Source organism: Eurosta solidaginis, chromosome 4 (genome assembly GCF_040869045.1).
Source record: "Eurosta solidaginis isolate ZX-2024a chromosome 4, ASM4086904v1, whole genome shotgun sequence".
NCBI classification, from domain to species: Eukaryota; Metazoa; Arthropoda; class Insecta; order Diptera; family Tephritidae; genus Eurosta; species Eurosta solidaginis.
Genome location: NC_090322.1, coordinates 104486051 through 104498191, shown reverse-complemented (window position 1 = coordinate 104498191; position 12141 = coordinate 104486051). Strand labels below are relative to the sequence as shown.

The window sequence follows — 12141 nt, the reverse complement described above, 5'->3', positions numbered from 1 at the left end:
GCGCCTTACTTACCTAGTTTATTGTACAGGAGACGCCATTCAGCTTTAACAATTTTCTGATACTCTTGGACATTGGAGGACATTGCTGTGGCAGAGCATTTTTCCAATAAAGCACTTTGTTGTTCCTTTGATTGGCGCTTCGACATGTACAGCCATGTCATATTTTGGTCATGCATAATTATAATGCTTTACATATAGCTTTAATGATGATGCGTGCATGCACGCCTTCCTCAACATATGGTTTAACTTGGTTTAAGATTTCACCTGCTTAAAGTACTACTAAAGTGGTGCCATCGCCGACCTGATAAGAGAAACATTTTTATTCTACACATTTTAATATAACAAAAAACTTACCTCAGCATCTTGAGGTTTGGCGATGTCGATTAGGGTTTTACGGCTGGATGCACAATATCCAATATTTTCATAATGGTTGCAGCATCATTTGAAATTCTGGCCATACCACTGGAATCAACAATATGCTTGTCCATACTGCGTGGACCCAATGTAGTGCGTACAGCGTCCACAATTGATTGCGAGGCATTGATGTTGGATATGAGTTGAGGTTTGAGAGCTATCGGTACCCACACATTTTTTTCACAAAAACTCATATGTACCCAATACAAGTTCAGGACGTTCATATTTATCGACACGCCGTCCGGTGTGGCCCAAATGTTGCAAATATACAGTTGGCACTGTTGAAAAAAAATATGGATCAATGAAAACAAGTAAAAGTGAACGATTTTTTTTACCATCTGTTGTTACTTTACACATAAGACATTGGTAACGACGACCAGCATCTACAAATTGCATATGAGCCTTGCAACGATTACATCTAATTGGACCCAATTCACCAAAATTTACAATGGGTGGCTCATATTCACCCTCAACCGTTCGTGCCATTGGTTAGACGGTAAGTGTAATGGACAAAGCTGTTGTTTTTAATAAATTAGCTGTTGCAGGTATGCAATAAAAAGAGGACCTGCAAAGAAGAAAGATCAATGTAATTGCCAAACAAAACATTAATTTCGAATAGCGATACCTAACGTAACGTGGCGAGGAGTTACCCTGATCTTCTGCTACATATTTTGTGGTCACCAATGGTGGTAATAAACCCTGTTCATTAGTAATAAAAGCACCACCAGCGCTATTTTGTTATCGGATATGGCATCTGATCGGGATCTAAATGGCCTTGGGCTTGATCATACTGTTGCGGCTGTTGATATTTACCAGTAACAGGTGTAGGTGGTTGCTAAAGAAAATAACACAAAAATAATCATCAGCAAATTTTTAAATATATTAGTTGTATTAGCATACATTATAACCAAGACGTCCGGACGTGTCCGGGTATTGGGGGTTAACCCGGCTTGGGTGGTTGACTGGGCATTGGCGTCTGCCCAGGTTGTGTTGGTGGCATCATTTGACCCACGTAACCACGTGGTGCACCTGGTTCTTGTAGAGGATAACCTGGCTGTTGAGGTTTTCCATTTGTGCTCGATTTCCAGGCAAGGAAGCGCATTGTGTTGTTGATTCCATTTGTTGGAGACGTGCACGAAGTGCAACAATTATTTTCTGGAAAAATATTAGAATTTGTAATATTGTACAACAACAAACATAAATACATATTAAATTCACTTTCCAAACACTTACATCCAACATCGCTATGTTATTATAGTTTCATTTAATTCAATGTCCAAAATTAGCACAGGCCTGCAGCTCAATTCGCGGAAAATGGCGGACTCGCTGAAAATTTTTTCCACACAAAAATGACATATTTCACAATACCTATGAATATAGTAGGTGCGAGAGAGCACGATACATTGTGGCAAAGCTAAATTTGTCAACATGCTATTTCATTTGGAGAATTTTTCATTCCAAATCGTCACCCCTGTCAAAAATTCGTGTGGATGTGTGCGTTTTTGGTCACACGATTTTTGCAGGGCAATGACTGCCATATCGATAACTTTTGTGGCGTATTTGCAAACATACTTGATCGATTTCACTGAGTTGCAATAGTCAACATTGATATGCGTTTTAAATGTCTTACACAATATTGGCGAATGGTACATGGTACAATCCATGTATTATCAATCTCAATATTTACTCCTCTCAATTGAGTGATGAATGTTCGGCCATTGTCATTTGGTGACCGCCGACGATAGAGAGGATATCCATCGTTTCCAGATTGTCTCTCCGAAAATAAAAACACGTGGATATCGCTTTGTGCACTTATGGTCAGACATACAAACCGATGAGGGATTGTGTTTACCACATGGTCCGTGTAGCATATTTGTTTTAACCACTTCGTGCAGCTCTGGATCTAATTCAGGATTCGGAATCTCCGCCGAAATAATGTCATCGATTTGGTTTGGTCTAATTTTATCCATCATCCAAAGGAGAATTTGGGCGTGCGGCAAACCTCTTTTTTGCCACTCAACAGAATACATCCAGCAACTAACAGTACTATATATACGTTGTTTCACAATGAAGTCCATCAAACATCTTAATTTTTGTTTGAACACCAGTGCTGAAACGTCGTGACGATCGCTTGGTGATTGGCCGGGATGCAACAGCTGCGTAATCTCGTCCCATTTGGGATTGCAAGTAAACGTGACAAACTAATCCGGTCGTCCATAATTGCGCACGTAAGTCATTGCATCCTGGGCGTACTCATGCATATGCCTCGCACTTCCAATATAAGTCGCTGGCAAAATTGTGAGTCGCCCAACATCTGCAATATCTACATCGCTATTGATAGCATCCCGCAAGTGGATATATTCTACGGATCGCAATTTACCTTGATTGTGTCGAATATAATTGATCCGCTCCATCTCAATCTTAACATAGATAGGTTAGGTTAGGTTGGGTGGTAGCTTCCCTGATAGGGGAAGCTCACTTGGACAACATGAAGGTCCGTTGTGATACCACATATAATAAACTAAAATAACGGTACCGTAGATATAACTACTTGGAGAATCGTTGGGTAGCAACGATTAAGATCCGAATGATCCCGATCTCAACCTTGGATAGCTCCTCGGGAGATACAAGTGAGTCGCGACTGAAATACTTTCGCCTAGTTCTGGAAAAAGCTGGGCAATCAAGCATAAAGTGATTTGGTGATTCCACCTCATCATCCTCCATACAGATGCAGCAGGATGGAGTTTCCAATATATTGAGACGTACCGCATGGATACCCATGGGACAGTGCTCTGTCAAAACCCCAATGACCATTGATAGGTGAGCCTTAGTGAACCCAATTATTTCAGCAGACCTCCTGCCATCCACTTTCGGCCAGAAAGATCTTGCTACCCTGCAAGACGTAGTGTCCGCCCAACGTTTGCTGACCTGACTCGAGGCCCAGCTATGGAAGAGCAATCCACAGGTGGCTAGCGGAATCCCGAAATCCCTACAGCCATCTTCATCTGGTTCAGTTGTGCCGATTCGGGCGAAGAGATCCGCTTGAGAGTAACCCGGAATATTACTATGCCCCGGGACCCAGATAATCTTAATTGTAAAATAATTCGATGCAATTGTAAGTGAGGTCAGGCACTCCCAGACCACCCTCGATCGCACTGTAGTTGAGCTCAAGACTTTTATAGCCGCTTAACTATCAGAGTAGATGTTAAATTCCCTAACCGTAGTAGCGCTGGATAGCATTTCATCCACCGCATCCTTAATCGCAGCAACTTCCGCTTGGAATACACTGCAGTGATCAGCCAACTTAAACTTGTGGCTTACATTTAGCTCTTGACAAAAGACCCCCGCCAACCGTTCCGTCCAACTTCGACCCATCCGTGAACAAGTTAACCGGTCCCATGCCCCAGATAATTCCTCTTCCCCACTCCTCCCTCGGGGGAATGACGGGGGTGAAGGTTGGATAGGGAGCGGCTATCGGCATGCAATAGTCCGTCCTGTCCGGGATAAAGTCGAAACTAGTAAGAAGGCTAGAGTGTCCGAAATCAGAAAGCATATAACCCATATCACGAAGCCTGACCAACGACCGGGCGCGACTGGCTTTCCCGCAATATCTACTGGATGTATATTCAGCATGACATTCAGTGCCAAGGTAGGTGTTGTTCTCAGAGCGCCACTGATACCATTAAGCGCCGTCCGTTGCACTGACACTAACATTTTGGAGGTGCTCGCCGTGTCCAGTGATTTCCACCAGACCAGCACCCCATAGAGCAGAATCGGTTTGACCACCATCTCATAAAGCCAGTGTACTACTCCTGGCGAGAGCCCCGATCTCTTTCCGATAGCCTCCCTGCAGCAGTGCAAGGCAACCGCGGCCTTCCTGGCCATTTCTTCCACATTGGCCCTCCAGGACAGCTTCTTGTCCAGAACAATTCCCAAATATTTAACCCTGTCAGTAAGTACCAACGGCACCCCTCCAATCGAAGGAGTTCTGAAGTCGGGTATCTTATATATCCTTGTAATAAGAACCAATTCTGTTTTTCCCGGGTTGACCGCCAATCCACATGATTCAGCCCATCTAGCCACAGTATCCAGGTAGCCATGCAGAACATCGCGCAGGGTGCCAAGAAATTTGCCTCTGACTAGGATAGTGAGGTCATCTGCATAGGCAACTACCCGACAACCATTGGCTTCCAGCTCCACAAGAAGCTCGTTGACTACCACAACCCAGAGCAGAGGAGATAGGACACCTCCCTGTGGCGTGCCCCTGCACACCTTCCTCTTAATTATGGCCCCTCCCACTCCGCTGCGACAATTCTGCCGCATAGAAGTTTGCTAATAAATTCAACCAGAGCCGCTTCGACTCCTAAACCCACCAGAGCTCTTTCGATTGCCCCCGGTAAGACATTGTTAAAAGCCCCCTCGATGTCTAGAAAGGCACCCAGAGCATACTCCTTGTGTTCGAGGGACCCCTCTATTTGCTTTACAATCGAATGGAGAGCCGTTTCCGTCGATCTGCCCTTGCAGTACGCATGCTGTGAAGCCGACAGTAACCCCCGAGGTATCCTTTCCCGTAGCTACAGGTCAATCAACCGCTCAAACGTCTTAAGAAAAAACGACGAACGACTGATTGGCCTGAAATCCTTAGGTGATACATCAGATCTCCTGCCGGCCTTCGGAATGAAGATGACCCTAACCGTGTGCCACGACTTAGGGATATAGTTAAGCCTGAGGCAGTAAGTGTAGATGATGGCCAACCAGCGGCAGGAAATCCCTAAAGACTTTTGAAGTTGCGCAGGAATGATGCCATCCGGGCCGGTTGACTTATAGGGCTTGAACGAACTTACAGCCCAGGATATTTGACTTTCCCGTAGTGGAAAGGCAGGCATTACTGCATGGCCAGCAACCGCCCACCACGCAAGCGAAGATCCCCGTGCAACTGGGACATCGGGAAAATGATTGTCCAGTAAAAGTCTTAGGGACTCCTCGCTACTCATCGACCATTCCCACCATCATTTCTCAGATACCCCCGAGGGGCGGGATTCCTAGAGAGTATTTTTCTAAGCCTCGCGGATTCATTGCAGCCTTCTACGTTTTCGCAGAAGCTTCGCCATGAATCTCGCTTGGCTATCCTTATTTCATATTTATAAATCCCACTCACCTTATAGAGCTCCCAGTCCGAGGGCAATTTACTCCTCCTGGCTCTGTTAAAGAGCCGCCTACTGGACGCTCTTAGGTCGTCAAGAGAATCAGACCGCCCCGTAAGTTTTAAGTGGGCAGGACAGTTGAAAGGCGCTATTGCTTGCCGAGGTGAAGTTTTCCACCAGACCGTCTATTTCAGATTCGGAAAGGTCCGAACCAACGATAAGCGCCTCAGGCAATAGCTCTCCCAACTTCCTACAATACAAGTCCCAACTGGTACTTTTAGGGTTCTTAAAAGATATTTTACCGGGACGTTCTTCGTTCACCGAGAACTGAATATATCGGTGATCAGAGAAGGAGTGCTCGTTGAGAACCCTCCAGCCGGATATCCGATCTTCCAGTTCTCTGCTAACCAGGGTGAGGTCCAGGACCTCCTCCCTTACCGCAGTAATAAAAGTCGGGTCATTCCCCCTATTACATATACAAATTCCCTCATCTACAATAAAAGTAAATAAAGACTCACCTCTGGTGTTCGTATCCGAGCTACCCCATATGCTATGGTGTGCATTAGCATCGGCACCTATGATTACGCCAACGTTTCTCCGCCTTGCTTCAGCGGTGATTTCGCCCAGTATCACAGGTGGTGGTCCCGTTACGTGCCCAGGGGGCATATACGCTGAGACCACCCACAATTCGTTGCTGCCTCGCTCGAGGCAGACCGTGGTTACGTCAGCATTGCTGAAATTAGAGAGAATAAAAGCTTTAAATTCCTTTTTAATAAGCACACAGGATCTAGGCCTACCTGCCTCCCCATGCACCAAGGTGTTGAATTTTCCCGTCCTTAATCCAGAAATTTTTCCGCCGTTACTACTTAGCCACGGCTCCTGGACAAGGACTATATCCACTCCGCCTTTCTCAAGACAGAGCAGCAAGTTTGCGGAAGCCGCCTTAGAATGCTGAAGATTGATTTGACGGACTTCCATCAACACCACTCTTCTTCTTCTGCACCCCATCCTTGGCGGCTTCGCCTTCGGAGGCTAGGAGATCCTCCTACCCCCCAAACAGACGATTTACGCTGATGACGGATCCCGCCATCGATGATTCGCCCTCGGAGGCTAGGAGCTCCTCCTCTGCCCTATTAGCCAGACGACTAGCACTGATGACAGATCCCGCTATTGACGGGACGTCAACAGTGCTTTCGCTGTCCAAATTAACGGGGTCAGCATCCACAACCATGTGTACTGGCTCCCCTGCGGACGCCTCCACCTCCCGAACAGTCTCTGGGGGAGAGGAACCATCTCACTAGAATCGGTGTGGTAGATTTTGAGAACCACACGCTCGAGGCCATAGGATATAACCCCCCTCGTGTCAGAGAGAGGACCGGTGGACTCTGCGCTTAGCAGAATCAGCACTTGCCGACGTGGCCCAACAGCCTCCTCTACTCTGAGGGCCCTCCAGTTATGCGTCGGAAGGTTCGGGTTGCAATAGCGCATTCTCTTCTCCGTCTGAGAGGGCCCGGCAGGCAACCACACTCGAGCCCTCGGTCCGTTCCACGGCCTCGAGTCTGGCTCCCCTCCAGACCTCCCCAACCAAAGAAATTATTTTCTTAAAGATACAGGCCGACCGTTCGTCAGCACAAGTAATCAGTCTAAATCCATGATACCACCCCGAGTATTCGAAGCATGGCCGCGGACCTGGGCTCTCCATAACAGCGGTTATATAGGCCGCTGATATAGTGCTGGCGACCCACGGACACTCCTCTCGGGAGATGGCACTATCCTCCCTACTCCTATCCAGGACCCCGAAGGTGAAGGAGCCCGCTCGTTTAGCAATTTCGCTAAACGCAATTGCGTCCCCACCTCCTCGGGCCCTTTTTTTCGTTGAGGCATTCCGCTCATCCGACCTTTGCCGCTTCCTACCCTGCTGCTCACCCGCATCGTTCGACACCGGTGTGTGGTCGTCGCAAGCTACGACGCGGCTGGCCCACTCCAGCGTCCGGGAACGCTTCTCAGAAATCTGAGCTGCACCCCTTCCACCGCAGCGCTCCAAGATCTTCTCAGCTAGGCGCCGATCACCCAGAGCTTTCCTACGCGGCGTCGATCGCCTACCTTTCCTGGCAGGCTTCGACCCCAGGGCTCCCGTTGGGAAAGCTCCTCGCGACAGGGCTTCCTTACTGGTACTGGGCTAGTCCGTCGCATTCGCCGGACCTCTACCTTTCCCTGTCACAGCCCCATATGGGCCTGCATTGGGTGTCGGTTTCGATACCCCTCCACTACCCGTACCTACGGGGTTTTAAACCAAACCGCTGCGCTGATCCGTCTGATAAGCCCTTTTGACCCGCCGGGAGCTTTCCCGGCTGCCAGCGACCTGCTTCGGAGCGCACTCCGCACCTGTCGCGTTCCTCGCACCATGACGACCTTCGCCGTCACTCCTACCCTCCTTTTTGTTTGTGTTCGTGTCCATTCTAAGAAGTCCCCCCTCAAGGCCGCTATCCGGAGCCGATTGTGTAGTCGCCTTTCAACGTTCCCGTGGTTATCTATGCTGCGCAGGGAGGCCACGCGAGAGTTGACGCATTACCTTATGGGTAATGCGTTCAGAGCCAGACCGGACGCAAAGCGGGAAAATCTTCAACCGCCCCTACGACACCAACTTAACGGCGACGGAGCCGGAACGTACCTTGAGGCCGCCACGGTTTTAACGGGTTGTGGGCAGATGCAGCATTAGCCTACCAGCCGTTTCGATAGGGTTTCACCCCGACTTACTAAGGTGGCAGAATACCGCACCTACCAGCCCAAAGTCATCAATTCCTAAACATAGTCAAAATCAAAGTCCCTAACAATCCAGTTCGTCACCGTTGTGTACCGATCTTGACCCTTAACAGGGTCCTACCTCCCCTGAGCTCGGCACAATGACTCAGGGGTGCGGATTTTATGGAGTTGTCCTCTCTAGATCCGCCATTATCAGTAGAAGCAGGGGCACCTCGTGCAGGACGTGATAACTAATCACGTGTGACAATTCGTCACTATAGCCGGTCTAAGACTGATACCAGTCCCTGATCCAGAGCCTGGAACCAAGTATGATATCCAAGCCAAGTATCTTAACATACATAACAACTTCGTATTGTTGAAACAAGTGTCGATATCGCAGAAGTTTATTGTCAATATCTCTTCGAATCATAAATCGGTAAGCATAAAAATTCATAGAAGAAACCTTTTTATTCGTCTCAGTACCTAAGAATTAACAAATTATGAAGTGGCGACACGATAATGTTGCGATAATAATTTTTTTTACTAACCATTGGCCGGATCTATCATGTTGTATTGCAAGTGATATCCGTCTTCACCTCGGCAGAACATAAGCGGATATTACAGTGCATCATATGATCCATGAGGTTTGATGAGCTCATTGTGTTCGTGTAACATTTGTTGCAACTGCTGTACTATTTCCCTTTTTGTTGTACTGAAAACCGTATAACGCCCATTTACTTCATCATGTGAATCTCCGATAAAGTATATTTGGAGATATTTGTGTTCTTGATCTGAATGCGGCAAAAGAGAAACAGCCAGATGACAAACTTGCCCATGAATCGATAAAATTTAAGGAAAATTCTATAATCATTCTTTTAATTGCAAGAAAAGTAACAGATTGTGCAATCCCTACAAACAAATTTGTATCATGCGTGATGTTCCATGTGTATTCCCAATAAACACAAAGGCGAAGACAATATCGTCGCTAATTCGAGGCGATATCACGAAATCAGAAAGCATTTTCCCGGACTCGCCGCGTATTCGAGGCGATATCGCGAAATTAGATTTCCTCGAATGCCATTTCCCGGACTTGCCGCGAACTCGAGGCGATATCACGAAATTAGATTTTCTCGAACTCTCCGCGAACTCGAGGCGATATTTCGAAATTAGATTTTATCGAAAGCAATTTCTGGGACTCGCCGCCAACTCGAAGCGATATCGCGGAATTAGATTTTCTCAAATGCATTTTCTCGGACTCGTCACGCCAGTTATCCCTATTTTGCGACAACTGACGACAATTGATAAAAATCTCGAATCGCTAATGATAAAAACAGCGATTCAAGGACGATCCGAGAATGATAAAAATCACAAATCGCGGACGATCCGAAAATGATAAAAATCGCGATTCGCGGACGATCCAAAAAAGTGGAAATTCTCGAATAGCTAATGATTAAAAACTGCGTTTCACGGACGATCTGAGAATGATAAAAATCACGATTCGCGGATGATATGCGACACGCCTGGGAATTCTAATTCGCCGAACACTCGCCTCGAAGTATCGCCGCGATAAAATTATCAGAGAAGGCGAGTTCACCGCGAATTCCAGGCGAGTCCGTTTTGTTTATGGAGTTGTTATGTTTGGGCCGTGTGTGTATTTTATTGTGTTGGTGTAATAGCATACATAGTTGGGGTTAGTGAAATTACCTTGAATGTTGGATTACAATTTTGCTCACTTAAAGTTTCACCACCAAACGAAGTCATTTGAAAACAGTCGTTATACATTTTAATGTGTTGCAAGAAATGGTTCGAATTAGGAGATTAACCCTATAGCAACTGGCGCAATGGCTCTGGTGGTGGAAGTAACTCTGGCAATTTAACCTTTCCGCCCGCGCAACACATCCCAGGTGGTTCCTTCTTAAATTTAATTGCGTTGCAATACTGAAAAACGTGAGACATCTGACCAAATTGAACCGATGCCCTGTATTGAATGTTCGGATTATATCGAAATGCTGCACGTACAGTATCCAAAAGAAGATCTGGTTTCTGGCGAGGCTGTCGTCCAGCATTTACACGTTGTAATCTTGGCTCTTCTCTTTGTCGAGCGCGAACTTCTCTTCTTCTCAATCGATGTCGCTCATTGTAAGCTTCGTTCAGCTCCTGTGACTGTCGCTCACGAAATTCAGCCATTCTGACTCTACCTGATTGCCTTTCTATACTACGTTCCTTTTCCGTTTGATGCGTTGCATTGTTTCGATGATATCTTGCTTGTTGAGTACGACAATATAAGTTACTGTGACCTCTTCTTGACATCTTAACAATGATCAACTGTAAGTGTTGACTTTGTATATATGGCATATTAAATTTTCAGTAATCAATTACTTACCTCCATGATTCAATTACTAGGGGTTTGTTCTCAAATGATGACAGATCTTTGACACTCCCAAATTGAAAAATCTGGACGCGTTGCTTTTACGAAGTAAGGAAAACGGGGAATAAGTCAATACCCTTCAGTGAAAATTGTAGTAGAAAAATATCTTTGGTAGTATATTAGTAGTGATAATAAATTTGTAAATGCCAAAAGTTTTTGGGGAAATAATTCATTTTCTACTAAATATTTCGTGAATTGATAAAGTTATGTTGGCTTGGTCATTCTTTCAGAAATTGTTTGAAGAATGCCGTACGTTAGAATTTTATTCAAAAATTGTTTCAAAAACTGCCTATATGAGTATAAGTTCAATGCATTTTGTCATGAGAGGAAGTTAATGAAAAGCATTCTGAGATGAAGCATTCTTCAATCTAACTCTAATATAGGGCGGTTTTGTGACAAATCCTGAATTGAGAAATATTTTCAGATAGCACGGTTTTGAACAGGCAGCCGACAAGGGGTGATACGCTACTCAGCAGCCGCAATGAACCGACAAAAACAAAAATAAAAGAAAATGGCTTATTGTCTTAGAACTTTATATTTCTACCTTGACTTTGACAGAAGAGTTAAGCTTTTGTGCGGTCCTGCTACACAGGGAGTGTTCACCTTTTTATTCTAAAATTTCGGAAAGCTCTTTTCCGTTAAGTATTCATGGAAGCGTTCCAAATAAAACGTTAATTTAGAATATCCGGAATATGTTAATTTGATGCTACCTCACGAGGTCCGAATATATCAAATAAGTATATACATAATATTACAAATATAAACCGATTCTCCAAATTCTTAAATGGAGACGAATGTTCCGAACAGACGGAATTAATAGAAAAGAAGGTCGACTTTTAATACGCGCCCAAAAATATCCGGAGAAGTGTCAAAAGGCGCGTATTGACCTCGATAACAATAATTCGAAGGCGGAAATAAAAATTTTAGCTTGTTCAAAAGATATTGACGAAAAACCGAAAAATAAAATAAATAAAAATCTTTTTCAGAGCACAAAAACATTACAACAACCACATGCAGCTGCCAACTTCAATTGCAAATATCTCCGGACAGAGATACAATTTTTCTTTTCCGCCTTCGGATTATTGTTGTCGAGGTCACCTCTCTCGATATTTTTGGGCGCGTATTAGCAGTAAGTAGACTCCTGTTCTGGACTTTTACCTGAATAAGTTAACATGCCCAATGAGTACATTTCGTTATGGCATCTCCATTATTTACTAATGACATTTTTACGTGAATCGATTTAATAGTCGAGCTTTTGACGTTGAACGATGAATTTTGAATTGGTTTAGGTTTCGTATATTCATAGGTTTACGAAAGTGCACGATTTCTTGATATTCTCACTTTTCATAAAATTACCTATGTTCAATGTTCAGCCATACTTATAGATCGAGGCATAGTTAATAAATTCACTAT

General features: G+C 45.0%; 1 long non-coding RNA gene across 1 annotated transcript; it reads right to left on the bottom strand.

The window, feature by feature from the left end:
- Window positions 1–558: 558 nt before the first annotated feature.
- Window positions 559–1126, bottom strand: LOC137248098 (uncharacterized). Its single transcript, XR_010952064.1, has 3 exons — window positions 1040–1126; window positions 750–979; window positions 559–692 (listed from the first exon to the last, which is right to left on the bottom strand). It is a non-coding gene; the product is annotated as an uncharacterized lncRNA (long non-coding RNA).
- Between the last annotated feature and the right edge of the window lie 11015 nt (window positions 1127–12141).